The sequence below is a fragment of the Hyaena hyaena genome, unplaced genomic scaffold (genome assembly GCF_003009895.1).
Source record: "Hyaena hyaena isolate Hyena2069 unplaced genomic scaffold, ASM300989v1 scaffold_86, whole genome shotgun sequence".
Classification (NCBI taxonomy): domain Eukaryota; kingdom Metazoa; phylum Chordata; class Mammalia; order Carnivora; family Hyaenidae; genus Hyaena; species Hyaena hyaena.
Genome location: NW_024080721.1, coordinates 428868 through 442851, shown reverse-complemented (window position 1 = coordinate 442851; position 13984 = coordinate 428868). Strand labels below are relative to the sequence as shown.

General features: G+C 40.4%; 1 pseudogene; it reads left to right on the top strand.

Moving 5' to 3' along the window:
* The first annotated feature begins 8876 nt into the window (after positions 1–8876).
* LOC120233329 lies at positions 8877–12161 on the top strand (annotated as a pseudogene).
* Positions 12162–13984: the final 1823 nt, after the last annotated feature.

Here is a 13984-nt window from a genome sequence, read left to right as displayed (position 1 = left end):
CCGGAGCGTGAGGCATTTATGGAACGCGCGGACTACGCTTCCCAGGACGCCCCGCGAGAGCGCCGACCCGCCGCGCGGGGCCTTATGGGCAATGTAGTCCTTTTGCCCGGAGAGTTCGGGAATCCTGGTGGGAGAGCCGCGTTGGCGTCCCTGTCAGCTCAGGGGTGCGCCCGTCGGTTCGGTCCGCCTGCCACGCATGCATTCGAGTTTTAGCAGTTTATATTTACTGCTTTTCGCAATCCAAACTAGTCTTGTGGCATAGCTAATTTCTGTGTCACCTACACATTGGAAGCTGTAGGGCTTCAAGGTCGCCACGCTCTGTCAAAGTGTTTTCCAGGCGTGTCTCCAGTGAAAAATGTTCCGCATAACCGTAAACCTTTATGATATCCTCAGCGTTTATTTTTTCTGCACCAACTCTAAGTAGCATACCCAGGAGTACGTAAAAACCTCAGAATTGTCCTCTCGCCCCCTTGGACACCTTCAGTGTGGACTGTTTTCAATAACTTGTTTAGGCTCTTCTGGAATCTCCTTTGTGTAATCCATCTCCATCCACGAATTAATGAGGAAGACAGGGAGAACACCGTTTTTACAACAGCAGGAAGGTTTGAGAGATTGAGAACAGCAGTAGTGACAGAGAAAATGGCAAAGCCAGTGTCGAAGTGGATCTTAAGGGATTTGTGCTTGGAACTTTTGTTGTACTAGTTGTTGTGGTTGAGATTTTAGTGTTTTAAAGTAATCTTGAAACCCAACGTGGGGCTTGAGCTCACAACCCAGAGATCGAGAGTCACATGCTGTACAATTGAGCCAGCCAGGTGCCCTTGTACTTGGAACATTTTAGGGAGGTGGGTGTGGCTGCACCGTTCAGGGAGGGTTCACAGGGAGAGAACTAGAGGCAGATGACCGGTGGGAGGGGGCTAAAGGCCTAGATTTGGCCACAGTGGGAATGGCCGTTTTCTGTTATCATCTGTCGTCACTGGGTAGGCTTGCCTCCTTGATAGCCTCCTCTTCATGACTCTGCTCCCTGGTTACGTGATGTTCGATCCTGTGATTTTCTTTTTTCTTTTAATTTTTTTTTTTGAGACAGAGACAGAGTGGGGGAGGGGCAGAGAGAGAGGGAGACACAGAAGCAGAGCAGGATCCAGGCTCTGAGCCGTCAGCACAGAGCCCAACGCGGGGCTCGAACCTGCGGGCGTGAGATCATGACCTGAGCCGCAGTCGGGCCCTTAATCTCCTGAGCCACTCGGGTGCCCCGTTGATCCTGTGATTTTCTGCCCTTTGATTTCTTCTCCTTTGTCAGCTGTGCTTCATTCCCCTTTTCCTAAAAGTAGATAGTCCTCAAACTTCCATTCCCTGACCAAAAATGAACACTTGAAGGTCAGCTCCGTGAAGACACGGGCTCTCCATTCTGCAGACGTGTGTCCCAGCCACCTCAACAGTGCCTGGCTCGTTACAGGCTTTTAATAAATATTTGTTGAATGAATGAATGGTCTATTAACACCGTCATCCTTCTCCTCATGCAACACATAGTCTTGCAGCTATATTGGAAACTTCATCTTTTGCCCATGAATCCAACCATCTGTGTTGCCTGGACAGTACTTCTCTCATTTCCTATGCTCCCTCTCTGCCCATCAGACCCTCCCTGAGCCTCACCTGCATTAAGATGACAGCTTTTTCAGTGAACTCTCATTTTATGCATCCCATCCTGCACATGACTACGATACTCACCCTGAGGTCACCCTTCCTATCAAGAAGCTTCAGCGTTTCCCCAGTGTCTACTTTATTTTTTTTTTTATTTTTTTTTATGTTTTTTTTATTTATTTCTAGGAGAGAGAGAGAGACAGCGTGAGCAGGGGAGGGTCAGAGAGAGAGGGAGTCACAGACTGAAACAGGCTCCAGGCTCTGAGCTGGCAGTCAGCACAGAGCCCGACGCGGGGCTCGAACCCACAAACTGCAAGATCATGACCTAAGTGAAAGTCGGACGCTTAACCGACTAAGCCACCCAGGCGCCCCCCCGCAGTGTCTACTTTAGAAACTCCTCACATTGTGATGTTTTTAGTCCCCTGTGGCCCCAGCACCCTTCATGCTGTATTTTAACTAGAAAACAACTCACCTGTTTTCTAGTTAAACTGATTCCAGATGTGCTGTGTGCCTTCTAGCTTCTGTGACCTGCTTCATGTTGTCCACTCTGTGAGGGACGTCTGTCCTCTCAGACTCTCCCGTCACTCCCTTCAATAAAAACCCATCTCAAATCTAACTCATCCATAAAAGTTTTCCATATCTCTCTAAACAAGACGTGAACTTTTCTTTCATTGAAGCTTTAGGATTATGTGTAACACTCTTGCCCATGAATCTGGCAAAGTCACATATGACCATTGTGTCAGTATCTCTAACTCAAGGATGGCACCGTATCTGCCCTGTCACCTGACAGCAGTTACCCAATTACAAACCCAGTGGACACCTTTGGGTCTAAATCCATCTCCTCATTCCCCTTGCCCCCGTCGACTTCCCTTCTGTGCTAGTGAATGATCCCATCACCTCTCCCTTTGCTCATGCAAGAGATCCAGAAGGCCTTCTAGAATCTACACCCACCCTTGTAATAACTCTACCCCATTTAAACCAATGTCACCACTCTTCTTCCATACCAGATTCCACCTCCTGTTTCCATGCCCCTGCACAGATCAGGCCTGCTGCACGCTACAGCTCAGCCTTCACTCAGCAAGTGCTCTCTGGGCAGCTGTGGGTTCTGGGCATGGCTGCGGGCATGCTGGCTTCCAGCGATGAACACAGCTGACGAGGCCAGCTCTTGCTGCTGCTCACGTTATCCCGGACACCTAGAGTAACGGGAAAACTAGCAAACAAGATCACATCAGACAGTGACAAGTGTTACCAGGAAGACAGAGTGATATGAAAGAGGATGGCGGGGGTGGGTAGGGTGGCAAGGAGAGATGAGTTGCCCTTTAGGTTTCCATTTATTCCTTCATTCCTTCACTCATTCTTCAATGAATATTTACTAAGCACCAACTATATTTAATAAGCATTTACTAGCCAGCACAGGGCTATCTCGATGTCTAAGATGTAGTATTAATAAGATTACGGACGTGCCACAATTTGTTTATCCAGTCACCAGTTGATAGGCCCTTGTGGTGTTTCCAGATCTTTATACTACAAATAAAATGGCTATGGATATTCACATGCTCTGGTCTTGCACCGAAGAAAAAGTTCTCAGACACTAGACTGAGCGGACGTGCAGGGCTGCCTCTGTGGAACAGCAGCAGCAGCAGCAGCAGCAGACAGCATGTAGCTTTTGTTTTCTATTTTATCAGATACAGTATTAGAGAGTATCAAAGTGTAGAAAGAGAAGACAAAAGATCTTAGTGAAGGCATGCAGGGAGCACGTGAAGCTCCAAGGAGTGTCAGGAAGTTACAGCCAGTTTTGGGTCTAACTATCCTCTGTTGGGATCATAGGGCTCTGAATAGCATAATGCTATCGCATTCGACAGCCTTGAGACCAGAACATTGCTGACGTTTCAGCTATTACCCCATTCACCCTCCAGGGCTCACAATACATTCTCTAGGAATAACTCCATGTCTCCCCACTTTTGTTTTTCCAGTGTAGGAACAGAGGTCGCAGTGGAAGGGGTGAGCCCCTGGGTAGTGATGAAGAGCACCTTAGGTGATTTGGAGCAGAGAGACATCATCATTTTGAAGACTGCAGTGAAAAACAAAATCATCACTAATATTATAATAGTATTAAGCCAAGAATGAAGATTGAACCCAGGGAACCGGTTTTTGGGGTTGATCCAATTAGAAAAGTCATTGAGAGCATCAATCACTGCTTGTTGGTTTTCTTGTTGAAGCTCCCATAAGTGTTTTATAACCTAGATTTTAGGTTATCAATGGAGACACTTAGGGGTGAATCAAATACCTGATTAAGATGTCAATGTATTTGATCCCAGGACTTGTTGTATAAAGTCGGGGCTAAGGAGAGCACAAGTCTCTAAGGAATTTGAAAGCAAAGCTTTCAGGATCTTGAGGGGCTAGCTACTGTTAAGATAAGGTTACTTTTAGTCTCTAATAAAACAAAAACATGAAGGAAGTAAGGCAGCCATGGGTTCTTTGAGCAAGGTCACACTCTGCATGTTTCAGGTGTCTGTCAGTGGGCTGAGAGCTGCAAGGAAATTTAATTGAACGACATTGACCCTTAAATCTTTAAGATTGTTGAAAGCAGAAGGTCTCAGCTTCTGTAGCTCCTTTCTGCTAAATAGGGGGCATAGAAATGGCCCTACCTATGGCTCAAGGTATGGGAGTTAGAAAGGCTAAGGCAGCTGTATCTAGAGTTGATAACATATGAGTGTCTGCTTGAGCAGAAAGGATCATCTGTTGGCTTGAAGTTGTGGTGGCGAAGGAGTCTTGGCATCGTGTGGAGATACATGGGGAAAAATGTCAAAACATGATTAAAATAACAAAAAGAAAAAGAAGCCCAAACAAGAGTCCTTTGGCAGTTGACAAAAATTTTTCTTCAGTTTAGGAGCTTAACCAATTTTTGAAGGAAAGAGAGGGATCATTTATAGGACCAATTTACATATTTGTCAACTTAGAAATACTCTTGTGGTAATCTGGAATTATACACAGTGTTCTGTTTTTATGAGAGTACAAGTTCCATCATGTGTAGCAGTTGAAACATCTAATGCCATTTTATTTTGTAGAATTGTTTAATGCACTTGAGTTGTTTTAGTGTTTAATAATAGAATGTTATTTTGAGAGTCACTTAAGGTCTTGATTGTGTAATAGGTGGTGAGTTAACCATCATATAGACTCTGTCTAGTTTAGTGAACAATCAGGGAATTAATAAGAGGCACTTTTATAGAAACAAGAAAAATATAGGTTAATGGTTAGACCAAAATTATAAACCCAGTGTCTGCCAGTGAGAAGATTTTTAGATGTCAGCCTTGAAGCATCTTCAGATGGAGTGGGAATAGGTAGAGGGAATGAGATGGTTTTGTTTTTTGCCTTTTTGTTTTTGATTTGTAATTCAAATGGCTGTGGTGATCCTTTTGAATGGCCCATAGAGCAACGGGCACAAAGATGGTATATATATGAGTTATGTGATATTTGTCTGAACTTTACCTCAAGCTGTCTAGTTTCGGCAAACAACAAACATTTAAAGACAATCAGAACTAGAATTTAACATCCATAAATGTGTATTACGGAAACAGTTTTTCTCTCTAAAAACCCTCATTTCCAGAGACAGCCAAACCAAAGACTAATTCGTTTGTAGAACAAGTCGAGTTTTTAACAGACTCAGCCTCATTGTTTACATAGGCTCAGCAAGAACAGCAATTGGTCATACAGACCTGTTAAAATTTGCCTTGCTGGAACTTTTTGTAAGGAATCTCTAGATTGAACTTTTAGTAGCCTCTCAAGGCCAGGAGCCAGGCCAAGTACTTGCCATCAGACATGCCTGAAATACCTGTAGATCTGGGCGAATTCTTCTTCATGAGGAAGATATTACCTTCCTGAGAAGGTTACCAAGATATCCTGAGGTTCCTGCGCCTGCCAGAAGTGCCGTTCTTTATCGCCGCGTATGGCTGCTGGGAACGCGGTAAGCAAGGTATTCGGCCAACATTTCCAAGGGGCTTTATGGCTCCATGTTTCATAAAGCCAACTTTAGTCCATCCGGACCACATATAAAACTATTTTTACCCAAAGATTTCCCTTCATGAACCTCTACAACTTTTCTTTGCATTTAGATTTTGCCCCAAGCCACTTCTCTCCAAATAGCCAGTCTCATTCAGGACAAAATTGCTTTCTTTTATCTTCCACAAAAATGTATTCCCATTTCTTATATCTTTCTTACGTATCTCCTACTTTTCTACAAGCAGAGTTGCTTTCCTTATTTCCATCAGTCTTAATTACATTTAGCGGAATTTTAACTCTTAGAAAGCTTAGTCTCCAGTGTAAACTAAGTAGTAACCAATTGTGAACTGATACATTAGAATTTTTTAAATGTCAAATTTATGAATCAATTAAGCACAAAGCATGTTTTTCAACAGACCCAAATATCCTTAGTTTTTCTGCAATAAGTTGAAAACACAAACGTACATTTAATAATCAATATTTCAGCGTTCCATCTGATTTGGAAAAGGCCTAAGGGTCCAATGAATTCAATCTAGTTTATCATCCAAACAAAATCTTAAAGTTTCAGGTTGCCAAAAACCTTGAAAGCCATCTTAACAATTATCCATGTCATCTTGTCCTTGTTTTTCTTATCCTTTTCATCCTTGTTTTCTGATAGTTTTTTTGGAATGGATGTTGTATTTTGTCATACACCTTTCCTACGCCTATTGAGATGATTACATGGTTTTACTTTTTAAGTTTATTTATACGGTGAATTACCTTGATTGATTTCCTAATGTTAAAATAGTCTTGCATTCCTGGGATAAGTCCCACTACCTTTTTGTATATTATTATCATATATTTTTAATATTTTCATATACTTTTATATTATTTCATTTGATCTGCTAAAATTTTGTTTAGAATTTTTGCATTATGTTTATGAGGGGCATTGGTCTGTAAGTTTTGACGTTTTTATCTAGTTTTGGGATGTGGAAATGCTGGCCTCATGGACCAATTCAGTGGTCTCACAGAAAGATTGAGAAGTTCTCTGTTTCTGTCCTCTAGAATATATTGTTTCCTCATTTAAGAATATATTCTGGAATGATAATTAGCTTTATTTCTCCCTCTGTTGTTTGGTACAATTTATCAGTGAAATAATTTGGGCTTGAAGTTTCATTTCAGGGAAGTTTGAATTACAAACTGAATTCAATTTAAAACATGCAAGTTATTTCTATTCAACTTAGCTATTTCTTCTTGATTAAACTCTAGTAGTTTGCATCTTTTCAGGAATTTGTCCATTTCATCTAAGTTGTAGAGTATATTAGCATAAACTTGTTCTTGATATTCTTTCTTATTATTCTCTTAACATCTGTGGAATCTGTAATGAGGCTACCTTTCTCGTTCCTGATATTGGTGATTTTTTTCTTCTTTTTTTTTTTTTTCTGATGAGTTTGGGTAGAGCTTCATCAGGTTAATTCATCTTCTCAAAGAGCCAGTTTTTGGGTACATTGGTTATCTCTTTTCTTTTTCTATTTTGTATTTTATTGATATCTACTCTGAAGTAAACCTCCTGAGAAGGTAGATCATTTGCCACCATTTTTATTTTTCAGACATTCATCTGAAAGCCCCAAGGTAAATGGTGACTAAGCAAATGTCTAACAATAGTTTGGGCATTTAGAAGGATCCATGATGGCCCCTTACAAAGAGCCAGATTTTCCCCAGGTTGGCTCCAGAACCCCTCACTAAATGTTTTTCAGGGTCTTATCTGACGTATACCACTGAGCTAACCCATAAAGTTTTCTATGTCTAGAGAACTTACATAATGCATTTCAGTCCAATGCAACAAACATTCCTTGTGTGCTTTCTCTGTGTGAGGCATAGCACAGGCCCTATGGAAGGAGGGTGCAAATGTGAAGAAGATATATCCCCTGGCCTCAGCAAGTGCTCAGTAGAGTATGGGAGACAGATAAAGAGATTCCTAAAGTAGGGTAGCAGTCTGATCGGGGTGAGCCCAATTTAGCAGAGGTCTAAACTGAGGAATGTGGGAGCAGAGAGATCAGAGAGAGGATGCCTAGCAAAGTGCTTCTGGCAAGCATTGGGCCCCCACTGCATATGATGTGTCTAGGAAAAGGGATTTAAAATAGATGACAGTCACATTCCGTCACAACCCTCAAATGATCCTTGGAGGTGGGATTATCAGTCATAGCATTTTGGAGGCCTCCGTGGGTTTAGATATGGAACAAACAAGCAACAATATCAGGCATTTCAGAGATCCTGTGAACACAGTTCCACTGCTGATGAGGAGGTTAGTGGTAAGCGGCTTCAGGTCTTTCCTTGGAAACTGGGGTACCAATCTCTTTCTGGAAAAAGAGTCTTATGTAGTCTGAGGATAAACCCCAAGTTTTCCTTGGAACAAATTGCAAAAATACTATTTTTATTGCAATTTACTTTACTTTTTTTTTTTTTAATGTTTTTTTTTTATTTATTTCTAGGAGAGAGAGAGAGACAGCGTGAGCAGGGGAGGGTCAGAGAGAGAGGGAGTCACAGACTGAAACAGGCTCCAGGCTCTGAGCTGGCAGTCAGCACAGAGCCCGACGCGGGGCTCGAACCCACGAACCGCGAGATCATGACCTAAGCGAAAGTCGGACGCTTAACCGACTAAGCCACCCAGGCGCCCCGCAATTTACTTTACTTCTTATAAGCCCAAGTTCTCAAAGGCGTGGCTTAATGATTCTGTTTCCAAATAGTGTTGTGATACAGTGTGTGATCTCTGTCCAAGGCAAAGATCAAAAGCTATTCTTTTTTTTTTTTTAATTTTTTAACATTTGTTATCGAGAAACAGAGAGAGTCAGAGCATGAGCAGGGGAGGAGCAGAGAGAGAGAGAGAAGGAGACACAGAATCTGAAGCAGGCTCCAGGCTCTGAGCTGTCAGCACAGAGCCCGACGCGGGGCTCGAACCCAACAAACTGCTAGACCCTGACCTGAGCTGAAGTCGGACGCTCAACCGACTGAGCCACCCAGGTGCCCCAAAAGCTATTCTTATCTGGAAAACATACAAGCATGTGTCTCAGCAAATGTTCCTCATTCATTATTGTTCTTTTGAGTACATCACTGGCAATGAGTGTGATTTTTTCTTTTTAATGAGTGTATGACTACACGCCCTCTCCTCGGGCAGGCTTTGTGCCCATACTTCTCCCACCAACCATATGACACCAGCTCAGAATCCAAGCAGCTGGATTGCTCTGGGCTGCAGTTTTCCAATGGCCCCTGAAGTTTTGCCCAGCTTCCCCTGTGTGTGTCTTCTGCTGACATTTGGCTTTGCTGAGGCTGGCAAGGTGCTTATAGTACCCATGGATGGGAGCCACTGGTTTACCATGCATTCGGTCATCGAGAAACTCATCCACAGAGGGCATGAGGTGGTTTTAATCATGCCAGACGTGAGTTGACAACTGGGACTATCATCCAATTTTACAGTAAAGACTTATTCCATGACTTAACACTCTGGGGGAGTATAATCATCAGTTCAAGATTTTCTTTGACTCTCGATGGAAAAATCGACAACAAAGTTTACTTTCTATGATGATGAGTTCATCCAACAATCTTCAATACTTTTTTTGTACCTTGTAAGAATTTGTTTAATGACAAAAAATAATAGAATACATAAAGAAGAGTTCTTTTGATGCAGTGTTTCTGGATCCTTTGGATATGTGTTGTTTAATTGTAGCTAAATATTTTTCACTCCCCTCTGTGGTCTTTACAGAGAAATATTTTGTCATTATCTTGAAGATGTGCAGCGCCCCAGTCCCCCTTCTTATGTTTCTAGAATCATCTCAGGCTTCTCGGATGCCATGACTTTCAGAGAGAGAGAGAGTGCAAAATCAAATCTTCTGCTTGGAGGAACATTTGCTTTGTCACTATGTTTTAAAAGGCACCTTAGAAGTTGCATCTGAGATTCTCCAAACGACAGTCACACCTTATGATCTCTTCAGCCAAACGTCACTTTGGTTGTTAAGAACTGACTTTGTTTTGGATTATCCCAAACCTTTGATGCCCAACATGGTCTTCATTGGAGGTACCAACTGCGATGAGGGAAAGCCATTGACAAAGGTAAGTTACCTCTTCTTTTGCATAGTAAGAAAAATCTTGGCTATGGACATTAAAGAAAAGATCCCCTGCTGAACTGTGATTTTTCATTTACATTCTTCACATTTGGAATTTCTTCTTGGTTGAATGAATTATTTTTGTGCCAATTTTTTTGAATCATACATTAGCAAATCTTATAAAGCTGCCCTCTTTGGTATGATATACATATACATATACAGGTGATATAATTGTATATAATTGCAGGCTGCATTTTGTAATACTATCCTTGGGAAACTACTGAAAAACACAGTAAGAAATGAAACTCTCCTTTTTAGTGAGGTCTTCATCTGGTTTGGGAATCAAGTTAATGCTGGCTTCATAGAGAAAATTTGGAAGTTTTCCTTCCATTTCTATTTTTTGGAACAGCTTCAAAATAATAGGTGTTAACTCTTTTTTAAATGTGTGGTAAAATTCCCCTGGAAAGCCATCCGGACCTGGACTCTTGTTTTTTTGGGAGATTTTTGATTACTAATTTGATTTCTTTGCTGGTTATGGGTCTGTTCAAATTTTCTATTTCTTCCTGTTTCAGTTTTGGTAGTTTATATGTTTCTAGAATCTTGTCCATTTCTTCCAGATTGTCCAATTTATTGGCATATAATTGCTCATAATATTCTCTTATTATTGTTTGTATTTCTGCTGTGTTGGTTGTGATCTCTCATCTTTCATTCTTGATTTTATTTATTTGGGTCCTTTCCTTTTTCTTTTTGATCAAACAGGCTAGGGATTTATCAATTTTGTTAATTCTTTCAAAGAACCAATTACTGGTTTCATTGATCTGTTCTATTGCTTTCTATTTTTGTTTTTTGCTTTTTGGTTTTGATAGCATTTATTTCTGCTCTAATCTTTATTATTTCCTGTCTTCTGCTGGTTTTGGGTTTTATTTGCTGTTCTTTTTCCAGCCCTTTAAGGTGTAAGGTTAGGTTGTTGTGTATCTGAGATCTTTCTTCCTTCTTTAGGAAGGCCTGGATTGCTATATGCTTCCCCCTTATGACCGCCTTTGCTGCATCCCAGAGGTTTGGGGCTGTGGTGTTATCATTTTCATTGGTTTCCACGTACCTTCTCATTTCCTCTTTAACTTATTTGTTAGTTCATTCATTATTTAGTAGGATGTTCTTTAGTCTCCAAGTATTTGTTATATTTCCAAATTTTTTCTTATGGTTGACTTCAAGTTTCATAGTCTTATGGTCTGAAAATATGCACGGTGTGATCTCAATCTTTTTGTATTTGTTGAAGGCTGATTTGTGTCCCAGTATGTGATCTATTCCGGAGAATGCTCCATGTGCACTCGAGAAGAATGGGTATTCTGCTGCTTTAGGATGAAATTTTCTGAATATATCTGTTAAGTCCACCTGGTCCAGTGTGTCATTCAAAGCCATTGTTTCCTTGTTCCTTTTCTGTTTAGATGATCTGTCCTTTGCTGTAAGCGGGGTGCTGAAGTCCCTTACTATTATGGTATTATTATCAATGAGTTTCTTTATGTTTGTGATTAACTGATTTGTATAGTTGGGTGCTTTCATGTTTGGAGCATAAATGTTTACAATTGTTAGATCTTCTTGGTGGATAGACCCCTTAATTATGATATAATGCCCTTCTTCATCTCTCGTTATTGTCTTTGTTTTAAAATCTAGATTGTCTGATATAAGTATGGCTACTCTGGCTTTCTTTTGGCTGCCATTAACATGATAGACGATTCTCCAACCCCTTACTTTCAATCTGAAGATGCCTTTAGGTCTAAAGTGGCTCTCTTGTAAATAGCATATAGATGGATCTTGCTTTTGTATCCATTCTGTTACCCTATGTTTTTTGATTAGAGAATTTAGTCCATTAATGTTTAGAGTAAGTACTGAAAGATATGAATTTATTGCCATTATGTTGCCTGTAGATTTGGAGTTTTTGGTGGTATTCTCTGGTCCTTTCTAGTCTTTGTTGCTCTTGGTCTTTTTTTTTTTTTTTCCATCTTTTCTTCCCTCAGAGGGTCCCCCTTAAAATTTCTTGCAGGGATGGTTTAGTGGTCATAAACTCCTTTAATTTTTGTTTGTCTGGGAAACTTTATCTGTCTCCTTCTATTTTGAATGATAGCCTTGCTGGATAAAGAGTTCTTGACTGCATATTTTTCCAATTCAGCACATAGACTATATCCTGCCACTCCTTTCTGGCCTGCCAAGCCTGTGGATAGGTCTGCTGAGAACTTATTCTGTCTTCCCTTGTAGGTTAAGGACTTTTTTCCTTTGCCGTTTTCATGATTCTTTTTCTGCCTGTGTATTTTGTGAATTTGACTATGATATGCCTTGTTGAAGATCGTTTTTTGTTGAATCTAATAGGAGTTCTCTGTGTTTCCTGGATTTTGATGTCTGCGTCTTTCTCAGGTTAGGAAAGTTTTCTGCTATGATTTGCACACATAAACCTTCTATCTCTTTCTCTGTCTCTTCATCTTCAGGACCCCTATGGTTCTGATGTTATTCCTTTTTAATAAGGTACTAAGTTATCCAATTTTTAAATCATGCTCTTTTGCCTTAGTCTGCCTCTTTTTTTTCTGCTTTATTCTTCTCCCTGAGTTTGCCCTCTATATCCCTGATTCACTGCTCTGCTTCATCCATCCTTGCCGCCATGGCACCTTTTGAGATTGCAGCTTTTGAATTTATCCTGACTACCTTTTATTTTGTTTATCTCTGCAAAAAGGGATTCTAGTTCCATTTTCAATCCCAACTAGTATTCGTATTATCATGATTCTAAATTCTGGTTCAGAAATATTGCCTGTATCTGTGTTGATGAAGTCCCTGGCTGTCATTTCTTCTTGTCCTTTCTTTTGGGATAAATTCCTTTGTTTCATCATTTTGAAGGAAGAAAAGGAATTAAAAATGTACAAAAAATAAAAATTAAAAAATTAAAAACAACTCCAAAGAATCAAATAAAGGATGCTAAATTCTAGGTATGTTTTAGTCTGGTTGTTGAAAGAAGCTTGATAGATTAGAGAAAAAAGAGAAAGGTAAGAAAAGAAAAAAATGGGATAAAAAAGAAAAACATGTTAAAATTTGAAAAAATTAATACAATAAAATAGAATAAAATGAAATGAGGAAAGTAAATAGATTTTAACAATTTTGGAAAAAAGTGAAAAATATAGTAGAAAAAAATTAAGGAAAAATCTTTTTAATAAAAATGAAAAACAAAAATAATTTTTTCTTTTACTGTATTCAAGAATAAGAAAAGAAAAAGAAAAAAATTGAATAGATGGACCAGTGAACAGAATAAAGTGCAACTGAAATTACATCCAGTTTCCCCTAGAAGTCCAACTATGAAGCACTTTGTATTTGTAAACTAAGGAGGTGGAATGAATTGTGGTGTTGGCCCAGTTAGGCAGGACTTAATGGAATGGCTCCCTTCTCCAATAGATGGCACTGCTTAGCTTACTGGTGTTGATTGCTGTGGTGCATGTAGGCGTATATGTGCATGCATGGGAAGGGTGAAAATGGCATCACCCAACTACCCAGTCTCTAGTATCAGAACTCTGTGCTCTCCCCAACCAGCCACCAAGCACCTATCCCTTGTCTCCAGCTTCCATCCACTCCCAGCTTTTACATTGTCCAAGCCATCAGGCTGCCAGGCAGCACCTCCCTGCTGAGTTTTATCTCAGATGGGGTTGTCTTTCCCAACCCCTCATTTCTGAGAGACTGTGGCTTTGACCCACTCAGACCCTTTGGGGGAGGGTCTCACTGAGCAATGGCTGGGGGCTAGCCCGCCCCCAGGAACGTTCCCGGGACTGTGCTTTGGGTTTTTGTACATTTATCTTGTATCTAGTCATCTTACTAATTTCTCTTATTAGTTTGTAAGACTCTTAGATATACAATATTATCTTCAAGTACTAATCTCTCCCCATATTCATACCTCTTATTTTGCCCCTAAAACATTGTTGAAAAATTAGCTCAGGACAATTATTCAATAGTTCATGAATAATATTAAATAGTTAGTCCATGGGATGCCTGGGTGGCTCAGTCAGTTGAACGTCCAACTTTGGCTCAAGTCATGATCTCATGGTTCATGAGTTCAAGCCCCACACCAGGCTTTGCACTGGCAAGGCAGAACCTGCTTAGGATTCCCTGTCTCCCTCTCTCTGCCCCTCCCCCCTAAGATAAATAAATAAATATTTAATAATGTTAAATAGTTGGTCCAGTTGGTTTGATTTGGGTTCATTATTTGTAGTTAAAAAGGTCTTGACAAACACAGAAGT